The 13,686-nt window shown below is 39.3% G+C and overlaps 1 long non-coding RNA gene across 1 annotated transcript; it reads right to left on the bottom strand.

Annotated features, from left to right (window-relative positions):
- Nucleotides 1–5,112: 5,112 nt before the first annotated feature.
- Nucleotides 5,113–13,019, bottom strand: LOC146462471 (uncharacterized). The gene is made up of 3 exons (XR_014857127.1): nucleotides 12,787–13,019; nucleotides 6,132–6,177; nucleotides 5,113–5,229 (listed from the first exon to the last, which is right to left on the bottom strand). It is a non-coding gene; the product is annotated as an uncharacterized LOC146462471 (long non-coding RNA).
- Nucleotides 13,020–13,686: the final 667 nt, after the last annotated feature.

Below are 13,686 nucleotides of genomic sequence, written 5' to 3'. Positions count from 1 at the left end.
CCCCTCGCGGGAAGCAATGATTTTCGCGCTAGCTCACGAGGCCGTCGCTCGCTTTAATCCCTAGGAAAATTAAGGGCGCTGCTCTTACTCTAAAACTGAACACTCAGCCCACAGTTCTATCGAATGCAAGAGTTGATTCAAATTGACAGAATTCCAAAAAAAATCTAAAAAGAAGTTGCTGAAAAGTAAAAGCTTACGAAAAATTTGAAAGCCGCAACTTGCGGTATGGCCATTTATTTCATCTCATAAACGAACCAACTCGAGTTCTGGGCAAAATACCTTTGCTCCCAATGACGTGAACTAAGATATTTTTCAGTATTTGTGTTATTTTCGGAATTTTGAATGCAAAGCAAGTCCCGAGAGGCTCTCTTCTTTGGCATCCTGTCGCTGACGACTTGATTAAATCAGTGACCGGCTCAGCTTCAGCAGAACTGACGGGGAGAGTGCAACCAACTGTAAGTAAGACCCTTATGTTTGGATATTTAGCCTCCTCAGCAAATTTCAGACACTCGATACGTTTTCCGGCAGTGTTGAACGATCTTGAACTTGTGAAGTTTCCGTTTTTCAAACGACCTGAGATCGAGATAATAATACCCTGCTAGCAGAGGTTTCTCTCTGGAAAGTCTTTCAGCATGTATGAAGTCGTCTGCGTCTCTTGTTTTTCGCGTAGTAAACAAGCCGACTACGTGAAATCTGAAAGAGACGCGAACGACTTCGTACATGCTAAAAGATTTGTCAGAAAGAAACCTCTGCTAGCAGGGTAAGATAATAATCATTGCGACCTCAGTTTAGTTGTAAAAATTTTAGATACAAAAACTTTTTTAAATAATCATAACAATGATAAAAGCTCAGGTTTGAGAGTGGAGAGGGGGAGGGGCGGACCCTCCCGACCCTCCCACTGGATGGATCCACACTGGTGTCGACTAATCGGGCCCTGGGTACTAGGCAGCTGCCAACAGGAACCTGATTCAGCGGTTTCTCCCTGAATAATGTATCCCAACCTCGTTCCCAGTATAAAACGGGAAAGAAACTGGTAAAATATTCCCTTGTAAAGTTGAGTCGTTCTCAAAACCTACGTTTGCAAGAGAAATTCCTGTCGCTTCGAAGTTTCTGCGACGACAATTGCCGACTTAAAAAGTGTTAAAACCTGTACATGTGTCGGCTGCTGCATGAATCTCTCGGCGTTTGAAGCAGCTTTCCCGGCTGGCAGAGATCTCTCTTTTTTTTTTTTTGGTCTTGCTGACGAAAAAAGAGCTCTGCATGCAGAGAAGAAGCTGCTTGAATTTCTCGAAGACAGCCTGTAAGAACAAACGCCCAGCTTTTGTTTTAACCGCATGTAGGCCAAACACGTCTGCTCTCGAAAGCTTTTTTTAAGACGTGCAGATTCATCATAAAATCGCGACGCGTGCGCAGCTCAATCCTAATTGGCCAGTGGGTATCTTCATTCATCCTTGAATTGAAGTGAAGGTCAAGGTGTATAATATTGCGTGTAGATTATCAATTATGGCAATTAAAAACACAGGACTGACAGGAGCAAAAAGTAATAACATGCACCTCGGTTTTGTCATACGAAGTGAGTCCAGCATTTACCATGTCAATGATAACTGGCAAGTTCTTCTCTTTTCCCGCCTTGTAAATATATTAGTAGATCCACTGTGAGTCTTTGCACGCAACCGGCAGACTATTTCAATTTTTTTTTCCATTTACGTATGTTTTTTTTTGTGTGTGTGTGTCTGCGGCGTCTTGTTTTCTTTTTATGTGGCCGTCTGTGGCCGTAACATTTCTCACGGGTAGAAGTCATTTGAAATGTCAATCAACTGAAAATTCCCGCGAAAAAAAAATTGTGGCCAATCAGGACAACCTCGTTCCCAGGGCTTTTCCCTTCTCGTGTCAGGGTTCGTCGTGTGTACCATTGCAGTTATGTCCTCCGTTGCAGACATGTCCTCTGACGTAATGTGATATAATGGGCCAATCACATAATGCGATCTATGTTGGCCCACGCGAATTAAGACTGGTAAAGAGACTCCGTTGCAGTTCGGTCCTCGAGCAAAATTGGTTATTCGACGGGGTGAGGGTAAGTGGCAAATATATTTGACTTGATTTGAAAGCGACGTAACTGAGCGGCTTACATCGATCGACTTCGTTTAAAACTCGAAAGCAACAGTATGTGCGTTTGTGTTCAGTTTCCACAAGCCTCTAAACCTCATACGATCTGCGTAAATAAGAGGATAAATCGGAGAAGGAAATGTTAACATTGAGCTTACGGCCTAACCGACAAGAAGGAGAACGCTTCTTCCCCCCAACAAACGGGAGAGCTTCAAACTCAACGATTCTCCTTGATCTTCGTATCATAGCACTCCAAATTTTCTCTAGAAACTTAGTGCAGCCAAATTGAAAAGCAAAATTGCTGTGACTTAGAGCGCAATATGTTCGGCAACGTTCTGAAGTTTTATTACAATAGTACCAAATGTTTAGGTGTGTCCTCAGTCTATATACATTTTTGGGACATCAGTTGTCCGGTTTTCAATACCATTTATTTGTCGCAAACAAACAGGAGCCCAAAGGAGAAGCGCGACACAAATCTCAATACTTACTCACGTCTGTCCCATGTTTTTAATCTACCGTCGCCTTATTTCTGTTACTTTAAAACTGACTAGCGGAATTTGCAGATTTATATGTCTTTTTGTCTTCACTGAGAGCGTTTTTTAAGTCGTTTATACGAAAGTCATAAAGCGCTTTGTGATGTTTTATCTGACAATTACCACAGTGCGCTTTGTGGTTATGTATGCGAAGCCATATAGCGCTTTGTGGTCAGTTTTAGGGCATTCAACAATGAAATCTGGGTGTTTCCTTGACACCTAGAAGCATATCATACGATCTCGTGAACATTATATGAGTTTTCCAATTTTATCACCAGAGAGCGCTTTGTGGACTAAATAAGGTGCCACAGAGCGCTTTGTGGCCTAATCAAAACACCACAAAGCGCTCTGTGGCGCGGTTATTACACCCGGAGATACTAGTGAATAGGGGGTCTCCCGGGATAAGCCTAGAAAGGCTTGTGAGCTTTCCAGCTCAATATCATGACTTTTGTTAAGAAATGCTAATGTAACGATGCCTGTTAGTAATTTGGGCAATAAACAAAGCTGAAAAGTTAAGTTGAAAGTGCGTTGCTTTGTGGCACCTAGTGAGTCCAATTCAGACTGAGTAATTTGGGTCACTTGAAACCAAAGAAAGGAGCTCAGCAATTGGCAGCACGGTGAACTTTCAGTCAATTATTTCATGTTTTTTTTTAATCCGTTATAATCCAGTTTTTCAAGTGATTTCAAATCAGATAAACTACTGCGACCCAGCGCAAGTTTTATTTATTATTTTGGAGTGGGAATGAAAGGCTCTTGTACAGCACCGGCCGATTTCTTTGACCCTCGAGCAAAGTTGTTTTACAGTGACGTACTTTTTGGTAATTCGGTTCTCATCAGAAGAGCAATCTGTTGTTCTCTGGTTGACTTTTTAACAATGTACGATGGGCCCTTCATCAGTACAGATATCATCCTGTTATTTGTTTGTACGTTTTTTATTTGCTGCAGCTTCCCAGTCGTAAATGATTATACTTTGTCGGGAAAAATGGTCCACTATCGGAGCACGAATTTAGCTCTCATGATGATTTGCCATACCTTGTAATCAAATGATCGAAAATCACATATTTACTGGTAAAATAGCCTCACTCAACGCGTGAAGAATGACACTGAGGTTAACCAATCAGGGAGATCCAGTTTCTTAGGATCAAAGCCGCCGTGATACCTGGGCGCTGAAAGCCCCCGGGAAAATAAGAATAAGATGGGCTATTTACATCACCCAAAAAAACTCAACTTCGTGAATCATAACAATGTAGAAAAACAAAACGACTCAAATGAAAAATGAAAGGGCCCAGTAGTTTACACCATAGATGAGTGAAGGTGTACACGCTCTCCCCTTTTTCCCCTAGTCATACTTTACCCGACACGTTAACTTTTCCTCCCCCCCTCCTTCACTCTCTGATCACTTGGAATACTGAGGCTTCTAGGCGGAACTCTTAGCAGATTGTACAAGCCACAACTTGTCAAGTAAAACGCAGAGAAAATGGTATTTCTAATCCTCTGTGTTCTAGACAGTACTGAATTCTGGTAGCCAAGATATATTTGGGCAACAAAAATTCTAAAACCGTCTCTGTTCACAAACGACTAACAAGTTCCATTAAATTGCGTTCAGCGCCCCTTACAAAGTTTTGTCCGCGCGCCGGTGTCTACCAACAGCGTTGGTCAATAGGGTTGCTTATGATGATCAATAGAAGTCTTTCCTCTCTTCAATTAATGAAAAAGTGTGTTCAGCATTGAAGCCAGCTGGAACATCATGAAAGTTAATTTATTCACAGATAGAAAGGAAAATCGTACCTCAATCGAATTTTACAACTCATTACTCGAACGTTTAGCGGGTTAAAGAGGCCTCATCAAAGCAAAACCGGCCGCTGATTTTCGTTAGCATTACGAGCAAGAATGGAAAACTACTAAGAGCCTTCATAAATAGTTCTTTCCGCAAGCCAATATTTTTCCTTTTGCAAATCTACTGTTCAGCTAATTCAACGGGACAAATAACATATGGTCGATGGCTGGTGAGATCCCTCAAGAATTTGTGCCAGTGAGATGATCTTTTCATGTTCCCTGACTCATCAATAGCTCAAAATCTTGAGCCCCTCCTAGACATGATATGACTGTCTATCTCCAAAACCTTTCAACTCTCTGTTTATTCTGTTATCTATGACATTTGCAACATTTATCAGTGCACCAAGCGCTGCAAAACAATCTATAAATAAGTGTATGGATATAGATGGCGACTTCTTACGTTTAAAGCAAATTTATTCCAAAGCTAAGACTTCATTCAATTTTGATGTGTTTATTTGTTTGTTTGTTTTAAAATCTCGTAAAAAAAATGGCTCTCTTGGTACGGGCGAAAGGATCAACTGAAAGAATTAACGAATCGCTTAAAGTTTAAAAGTGTAAATGGTTTACAAGCAGCGATTCTCTCAGAATGGTACAATAGATTGACTTCAACTTGATGCTGGCCGTTCAATGTGAGTGACTTTTTTGCACAAAGTTCCATTATTTTCATCATGTCCTCATAATCTGCCTCTTAGTCTTCTTATGTATCTTCTGCGGTGCTTCATCCAATTATAACTCCAGTTATGTTTCTGTCAATCTATTTCAGAAAAGCAAAATAAATCAGTAATCAAAAAATATCCTCACTACGCACACAGATAAGTTTTCAACCAGTATTGAGTTAGGAAAAGTACGTTTGTAGCCCACGTGGCAGTTATTGGAGGGATGGTGAAAATTAGAGTTTGTGTATTGGAAAACGGTCTTCGGAGCGAGGTAATGTCTATTTTGTCTAACATTCCCTTCAGCAAGGGTAACGGCTGGTAAGTATTGACCAAGCGTGAATCTGACAATGACAAGTCCTGTTAGTACAGTTGCGTTGCCGTTTTAGCCAAGGTTATGTATACCCAGGTGTGATGTCACAAGGCATTGAATGACCTACAGTATGTTGCTAAGAAAATGGTTGGAGGACAATGTCAGTTACTTTAAGTAACACTTTCATTGAAGTACCTAGATGCACTTTCACACATGCAAGCCCAAAAATGAAGGTTGCAGTTTTGTTAAAAGTTACAACACTATAGTGTACACTGTGATTACACGTAATTACAAGTCTGGCTACAGATGGCGAAGATAGAAGTGGGTTGTAACTTGAAAAAAACGGCCAACTTTTTCAAGTCCTCTTGTGTCTTTGAAAAATTGCTAAAAATTGAAAACTTGACATCTTCTTTTTATTGGTGTTTTTGGGGGCATTTCATAAACAGGAATAGGTACTTAGATTCAGTTGCAGCACAATTCTTGATCAAAACACATAAAAATCCCCATGATATAGCCCCTTTAACATGGATTGACTTTTCATAATTAACTTACTGCTCTCTGTAAGGTAGTGAATTGTCTATAATGCATTTACAATAGTTTGGTTAGATAGGAGCTACTGCCGAACACTTACAACTACTGTTTATTTGATCTGACTACTTTGTCTTAAGTAGCTTCCATGTTTGAACTTACCTGTTCAGCTAATTCTTGATCCCAATTTCATCCATCTGCCCTTAATCTACATAAAATCAGAAATATCAAGAAACTTAATTGTTACCATGATAAGAAGATGATAATGATGATGATGATTAAGATTGGTTATTATTATTTCAGAGTGGCCTATCTGAATAGACAGGTTATTTTTCATCAACAATGATTGAATTCTTGACTTGACAAAGCAGACAAAGTGCACCAAATGGCCTAAGGAAAACAAACCCTGCAGTCTTTTATTTTGCCTCTTGTAGATTATAAAGTTATTTCCTTTTTTTTTATTGTAAAACAGTCTACATGATTTCCTTTTCCGAGTATGCCTGTTTCACTCACCGAATAATACAGCATTCTCGGTCTAGATGTAGGTGAAAACTTTTATTTGCTCAGTATACAGAGAAATTCAGGTTGCATAAATCCCAAGCTGTTTAACATGATTTTTGTCTTTGCTGTTCAAGAGTAGGACAGTTTCATGCAGCACATGCACAGTTCACTAAAAGTTGAGACTGACCATAAAAAGAGAACTGGTCAATTTCTTATGGATGTCTGCATGTATAAAAGATAGAAACTTTAGTACACTTGGAAGTGAAGAACTTTAGAAAAGTGAGTGACCTAGCTGAAAAATAATTTATAAAGGAATATTTAAGTTATTAAATCTGAAGATCATAGCATGAAAACATTTTTAAAAAACATAGCTAAAAACCTATTTGGTATACATAATAAACACACAAGAATAATATTATTATTCTGACTTGTATTGTATTAACAGTGATCAGTATCAAATTTCCCCTAGTAATATCAATGCTTATTCCACCCCTGAGGTCATGAGAATTAAGGATATGATAGCCCAAAATGAAATTTCTTGATATTTTAATAACGTCTCCCAAGTACTTTTATAGGAAAAGTATGGGAAAAAGGTAGGAGAATTTGTTCTTCGATATTAAGGGTTAATAATTCCAGTGTTGGTTTGTGTTATTGGCATTCTTCCCAATATTATACAGTTGCACAGCATTCTATCTAAAAAAGGTGACCACCCAAGGTTGTCTTCTGGCCAATCTTCTGATAATAAGTTTACCAAAAATACATGTATTTAGTCTATCACTAGGTCAATTAATATCCACAAACTTACAGGGCCCCTATGGATACCAGCCTTGCTGCTGACTGGGCCACCCTGTAAAGATAAAGTTTATTAGCCCAACCCAAGGGAGTATCATTATTTGATCTAGGGTTAGGGTTTGAAGTTATTTGATATTGGTCAAGCTCTTTTTTACCAGTCAGACAATTTACATTACCCTAGCTACATATACCCTGTCTCCTGAAGTTCAGTTTCTTGTTTAAAGAATTCATGATGTTCTATCTGGAAAAAAAAGTATCCGGTTTTTTTCACAGAAAATCTTCAGTGAATAAGTCAAACTTTTCGTTGACTTTGATTTTACAGATAGCCTCAAAAATCTCTAGCCTCCCACACAGTCGTTTTTAGGGGACTCGTATTACCTCGTAACACGAGTCCCCTAAAAACGACTGCGTGGGAGGCTACAAAAATCTCTGGACTCATCAAAAATTCTTGACTCATGTTTCATGTAAATCAAACTTACAACTTGTTGTGCATGACATATAAAATATTGTAGGATTGTGAAACATATTTTAAAATCCTATATGTATGACAGTCATAGTTGTAGGCAATGGGCATGTTGAATGACGAGAGTTGTGTACAATTTTTTTCATGACGTGAGCAGCGCACAAAAAAGAAATTGCATGCAACAGTCATAAGCAAAAGCTGTACTGTCTAAATTGGCCTTAAAAAATAAAGCGCCTCTAGCACTCATTCTACTGAAGATTTTGCGGGCTACAATAAATTCAAATTTTTACAGTACAAGTGTATTGAGTGACCTCCATTGCTTTTCATTGTGATCAGGATCATTGACAAAAATTGCCATCACAGCACAGTCAGTGTTCTTACAATTTTACCCAGTCACCTTGAAATGCATGGGTTGTTGTTAGGAAGTGCTGCTTTCTTGCACAAGAAACTTATGCAACACAAATCTTTTTGCCGAAGGCAACAATTATTATTTTATTGTAAACTTTGGGAACATATTTGTTCTTTCAACAGGGCTAATGAAGTTTGGTTGGTCTAAATAGATTGTTCCCAAATTTTATGATTTTTATTACTTAAGAGTACAGAATCTTAAATTTTATTAGTACTACAAAAGTTGTTATTGAGATCACTACACAGTACATCTCCAGAACAATGGCTGCCAAGTAGACTAACAGCCTGTTTACATGGATCACTTCTCATTCTGGGACAAGTTCAGCTTGGTGTCCAGTCATTTCCATGATGTTGTTTACATGGTTTTGCTCTCAGATTAGCTCATCCCAGAATTATTTCACCCGTGTTTAACAGTGTAAGGACTGGCATGAACTGTGACAAACGTTTTCAGACTGCAGAAATCATGTCAAGCCTTTGAGGTCTCTATTAAGTCCAAACTTTTGGCCTAGTCACTCTGGTTTTCTGTCATTAGACCGGTTTTGATAGTGCACATATCATTTTTAAAATAAATTAAAAACTGAAAGCCAAAAATGAGCCCACTGCACCAAGGCAAAACAATTTCTTATAAGCTTGAGAGCCTCGATGGAGTAATGTTTTGAATCTATGCTAATAAGACTTCATCACACACCTCCACTTTTAGAATGCTAAAGCAAACACACTTTGAGGAATACTTGACAGCTTAAACATGGAATTAAGAGTCAAAGTTAAAAGCAAAGAAATCATTCTTTGATAACTGACTTATGATGTATTATTCTAGAAAGTGACGCAGGCACACTTGGAAAAAAGAAATCTGAGTGCTCCTATCAGGAGTTGAGCCTAAGACCTTCCGAATACTAGTTCAGATGCTCTACCACTGAGCTACAGGAGACTCATAGGAGCAAAGGCCATTAAACTAGGTTCATGGGGCAAATATCCTTCATACTGCTAGGATTTGAATGTTGAACGTGTGGTATATTGGCCTAAGCTCCCACGAGTCTCCTATAGCTCAGTGGTAGAGCATCTGAACTAGTAATCGGAAGGTCTTAGGTTCGACTCCTGATCTGAGCACTTGGATTTCTTTTTTCTGAGCATGCCTGTGTCACTTTCTAGAATAATAAATCAATTTCTCATTCATTCACTAGGCTTGAAAGATACCATCACATTTATTTCAAATAATCATTCTGCCTTTGAAAAACAATTGAAGGGCTGAGAGCATAACCGACTTATGTCGAATTTTAGCCCAGTTTTCGATTTCGCTCGGATTTGTCCGAATTTTTGCTCTCCCAGGTTTAAAAAACATTTCGCGGTTTTACAATCGTGCACAAAACTCCTTGAGAAAACCAAACACGAACAGCGCAAAAACCACTTGCTTATGATTTCTCTCTTGTTAATTCTACCACAGAACTTTACTTCTCTCTCCCACCCCCTCCCCCTATGCAATGACAACTGAAAACAGATGGAAAAACCACTCACTTACTGTTTCTCTCTTCGTAATTCTACCACAGTTACTTCTCCCTCCCCCCCTCCCCCTTATGCAATGTTGATTTGGAAGGTGATGCTTGCCAGGAGACTGTTCGTGACCTAGAAAACAACACTGAGTTGGGGGGGGGGGGGGGGGATGTGGTGGTTTGCTTGTTTACCAGTGAACGCGCTTGGAAGGGTAATGTTGTTAGAGATGTTGTCCACGTCGTACTCGTCGGTTAAGAGGACTCGGACCGCGCGTTCTTGTTGTAAGGTGACCGTGCCTATTTGGGAAGCGGAAACATTGTAAAGTAAGTTACGGCTTGCGGTCAGCCAAGTCGTATGGTGCATATTTTTGCTTTGTGCATTAACGAAGTCAAGAAAGTTACTTTTTAGCCGTAGGTTAAGTGTGGCGCAAATAGCTTTAGCGTGATTTCACCAAAATGCAAGCTCCAATTTTGTGTTTTCCCTTCAAGGCGATAGAACCAACTAGTGGCTGTAACGTTTCACTTAACCGTTAGGGAAAATAACTGCACTTCATACAAAGACCACTCTCTTGAAAGCCAGTAAAGCCGTAAGTCACGCAGTGCGTGACATAGAACTTAGTTTTCTTTCAATGCGTAACAGTTCTCGCCCTCAGTTCTTGCTTATTCAAATCGTGTTGCAGGGAAGGAAATGGCTTGTTTCGAGATAAGTTTTCTCTCAATGAAAAACCGATTTGTTGCCCTTCTATTCTACCCCTCTTGATCACAGCAAAAGTGCATCTTAGTACTTTGGCAACAGTTCTCACCCATGTCGCAATAAAGAAATTAATAGAATTTTGAATTATTTTTACGTAATGGGGTGAGAACTGTTCGAAAATAGATTTTCTCTGTGAAACACATTTAGGAAAGCATTTCAACATGGTGATCAAACGATAAACAAAGCATTTATGTGCTGCTAAAGGTAATACATTGCCAGCGAACATATAAAAATGACTTTTTAGTGGTGAGAACTGTGGCCAAGAAATGTGCTGACATTTTGATGACATATTGTATCTGTTGTGCGTTTCTTACATTCCTGTCACGCATGTAGTAGTTTGTAACAGAATCAAATAAAAGCATAACAGAATTCTTTTCGTTTCTCCCGCGAGAAAGACCGCTTTCGTGTCCCATGGTTCAAAGACCACAAGTTTATATTTAATACAAATATTAATGCTCAATGCATTGTCCTTTTGGTCATCCATATTGACTATCATGTTATCGATTTTTCTTTAGAAGATGGTAACTATTCCCAATACGAAACACAAATCGGCGGAAAAAAACACTGGACAATGTTTTTCAATCGAATTGAAGTTCACATGCAAAAATTCGGACAAATCCAAGCAAAATCGAAAAACGGGCTGAAATTCGACATAGGTCCGTTATGCTCCCAGCCCTTCAATTGACTGATTCTTTGTGTTCCTAAATTACAGCTTTTCCATAAGTTTTGAAAGAAGTGCATATTTCTGGTGAGGAAATGCCTTTCAAAATGATTCACACAACAATTCAAATGACTTGCGTGTACCTTTACTCAACAGTGAAAATTGAAGGCCTCAGTGGTATCGAGATGGAAGCAGTTACTGATATCTGAATTCCAAAATTTTCCATTTAGGGGAAGCTTGTTGCTGTTGTTGGGTAAACACTAATTTGAAGCCATAGGACTTGGCCTGAATTTGAAGGGTGTCTCAGAAACAGATACTGGTTACAAACATTTTGCCATAACAATATCAGGCTGCAGTGACCAGATACTCCTAAAATGCACAATTAGCCATCAAACAAGGCAAACAAACACTTCAGTAAAAGGCTTGAAAGCCATAAATATTTAACACAAGTTGAAAATAATCCTTTGGTGACAACAACTAGTTTAGAAACAAAAAACACTAATAGCATAATTTTCAAGGTCACAGTGGTGCTAGGTCCTGTTAATAATAAAATCTGGCTGTGTGTCACCTAACTCAGCACTAAAGAAAAGTTTTAAAATGCCTAAATACCATTGAATTGAATTTACGATAGCGGTGCGGTAGATCACCCCAAACAGATAAAATTAGTATATACCACACAAGTGAATAGTACTTCTCGCATGTACTGATTGGCTAGTTTGGAGGTCATTAGCCAAGTACTACCCTTTTCGCCATGGTTACTCAATAAACAAGGTGGCTGTTAAAAAAATACATAAATGGCAACAACTGTAGGAACTAAACAAGTGTCTCCAAAAGTTTTATTTGTCTGCAAGGAAGCGAGACAGAACTTTCTACTGCATGAGAAATTGCTTACCGCGTGGTGTGCAAGATTTTTTAAATTTCATACCATTTTGTCAGTATTATCTGAATAAATATTGTCAGAAATAAAATAATTTTGTGGTCCACTGGTTATTCAGCTTGTGTGGTATATACTAAAACAATTATTCACCTCAATGTCGGTGAAAGTGATGGATATTTACCTCACCGCTTTGCGGCTGGGTAAATATCCATCACTATTCACCTCCACTTCGGTGAATGATCAACCATCACCAGTCTTAACAATTAACATTTTGTATTTGTAAAATTTAGCTTTTGGTTGATCATCAATGTTGTGACAGGACGCTAAGTCTCAAAATGATCTTTAAGGGGGTCTGAGCTTTTCCAGGGTCTGAGGTCTGAGTTTTTCAGACACCCTGAATTTGAAACTAGTCAGTATATCCAAGCAAATATGAGCATACTCCATAAAACACAATTTCTGTAGAGCCTTTCTTTCTTCCTGTGGAGTTAAGAAAAGCTCTGCCAGCAGGGTATGTGGTTTCCAGCAAGGACAAGATGGAAATAATTTTGGGTCAGATAAAGTTTATCATGCATGGTGAGATGACTTTCATCCTGCCCAGGGGCATGGTCAATCAGCAAGTTTTTATTGTTCTCGAGCTGAAGTCGAACTTATGATACTTGTAAAACCAGGAAAACGTGCATCAGGTAATAAAGTGTTCCGCAGTTTAAGTTCCACAGAAACATTGCACAGATCTCGAAATTAAAACTAGCACATCTAGCAAAAGGACGACAGCTTTGCGTCAGCCATTCGGGTTTCAACTGGCATCGAATGTAGTTTACAGTACAAAGAAAAGTCCTGCAAAACACTGCACGAAAATAATACAAAGGCTGCTTACCTGCAATTCACGAGTCATCTCGCGATGGTTCAGTTCAGTTCGTGTTTAGTTCAAAATGGCGATTTCTTAATGCTTATCGCCGGCGAAAGTCGACCAAGTTGATCCCCTCCCTTGTCAAAATAATCACAGAGGACACGATCACAACGCAGTTTCATTGGTGGAAAGAAGAACGTTCATTATTGGTTACAAGGTGAGAAGACATATCTGCCACGAAGACCAAACTACAACGCTACACAAATCACTGTGACACCGCCAGTGCACTGGAGATGAAAACCTATGAATAACTGGGCCCTGGGTACTAGGCAGCCGCCAACCGTAACCTGATTCTGCGGTTTCTCGCCGACGTAATGTATCCCACATTTGAATATCCCACAAAACCCAGAAAAACATGGCGGATCCACATACAGTACTATGTTTTGCTTTTTTGTAGTACCACAGTTCCACAGGCAGAAAAACATGACTTGTGTGTTCTTTCCGGTTCAAAATTCGTTGCAGTTGATTTAGACAAAATAAATGCTCTGAATTGTTTGAGTTTTACAGCATATCAGTTCAGTAATTTAGACCTTTTAATTTTTCTTAGGCAACTTTTATGTAAGATCCCGTGCAGAAAGATATGGGTGCTGTCGTTGCGAGGCTTGTACCGATGAAGTCGCCTGGAGTCACGTAGGGAGAGTCAGTCGTGAACAGCTCTTCTGAAGTCCTCTGCTGGAAAACGCCAGTCGGACATTTGGTGTTGAAGATCATGATAGAAGAAATCAGAATGCTTCTTGGTGGATTTGTGTTAACGTGTAGAATGTCGAAGTGGTTGAGTCATGATAACAAAAAAGTAAAGGCTGTTGGATAACGGAATATGAGCTTGACCGCGATTGCAACATTAACAAGCTCATGACTAACGCGTGC

The sequence above is a fragment of the Pavona decussata genome, unplaced genomic scaffold, assembly GCF_977016875.1.
Source record: "Pavona decussata unplaced genomic scaffold, jaPavDecu1.1 SCAFFOLD_187, whole genome shotgun sequence".
In the NCBI taxonomy this organism is placed as follows: Eukaryota; Metazoa; Cnidaria; class Anthozoa; order Scleractinia; family Agariciidae; genus Pavona; species Pavona decussata.
The sequence above is the reverse complement of the archived record's forward strand: the minus strand, read 5'-3'. Positions and strand labels throughout refer to the sequence as shown.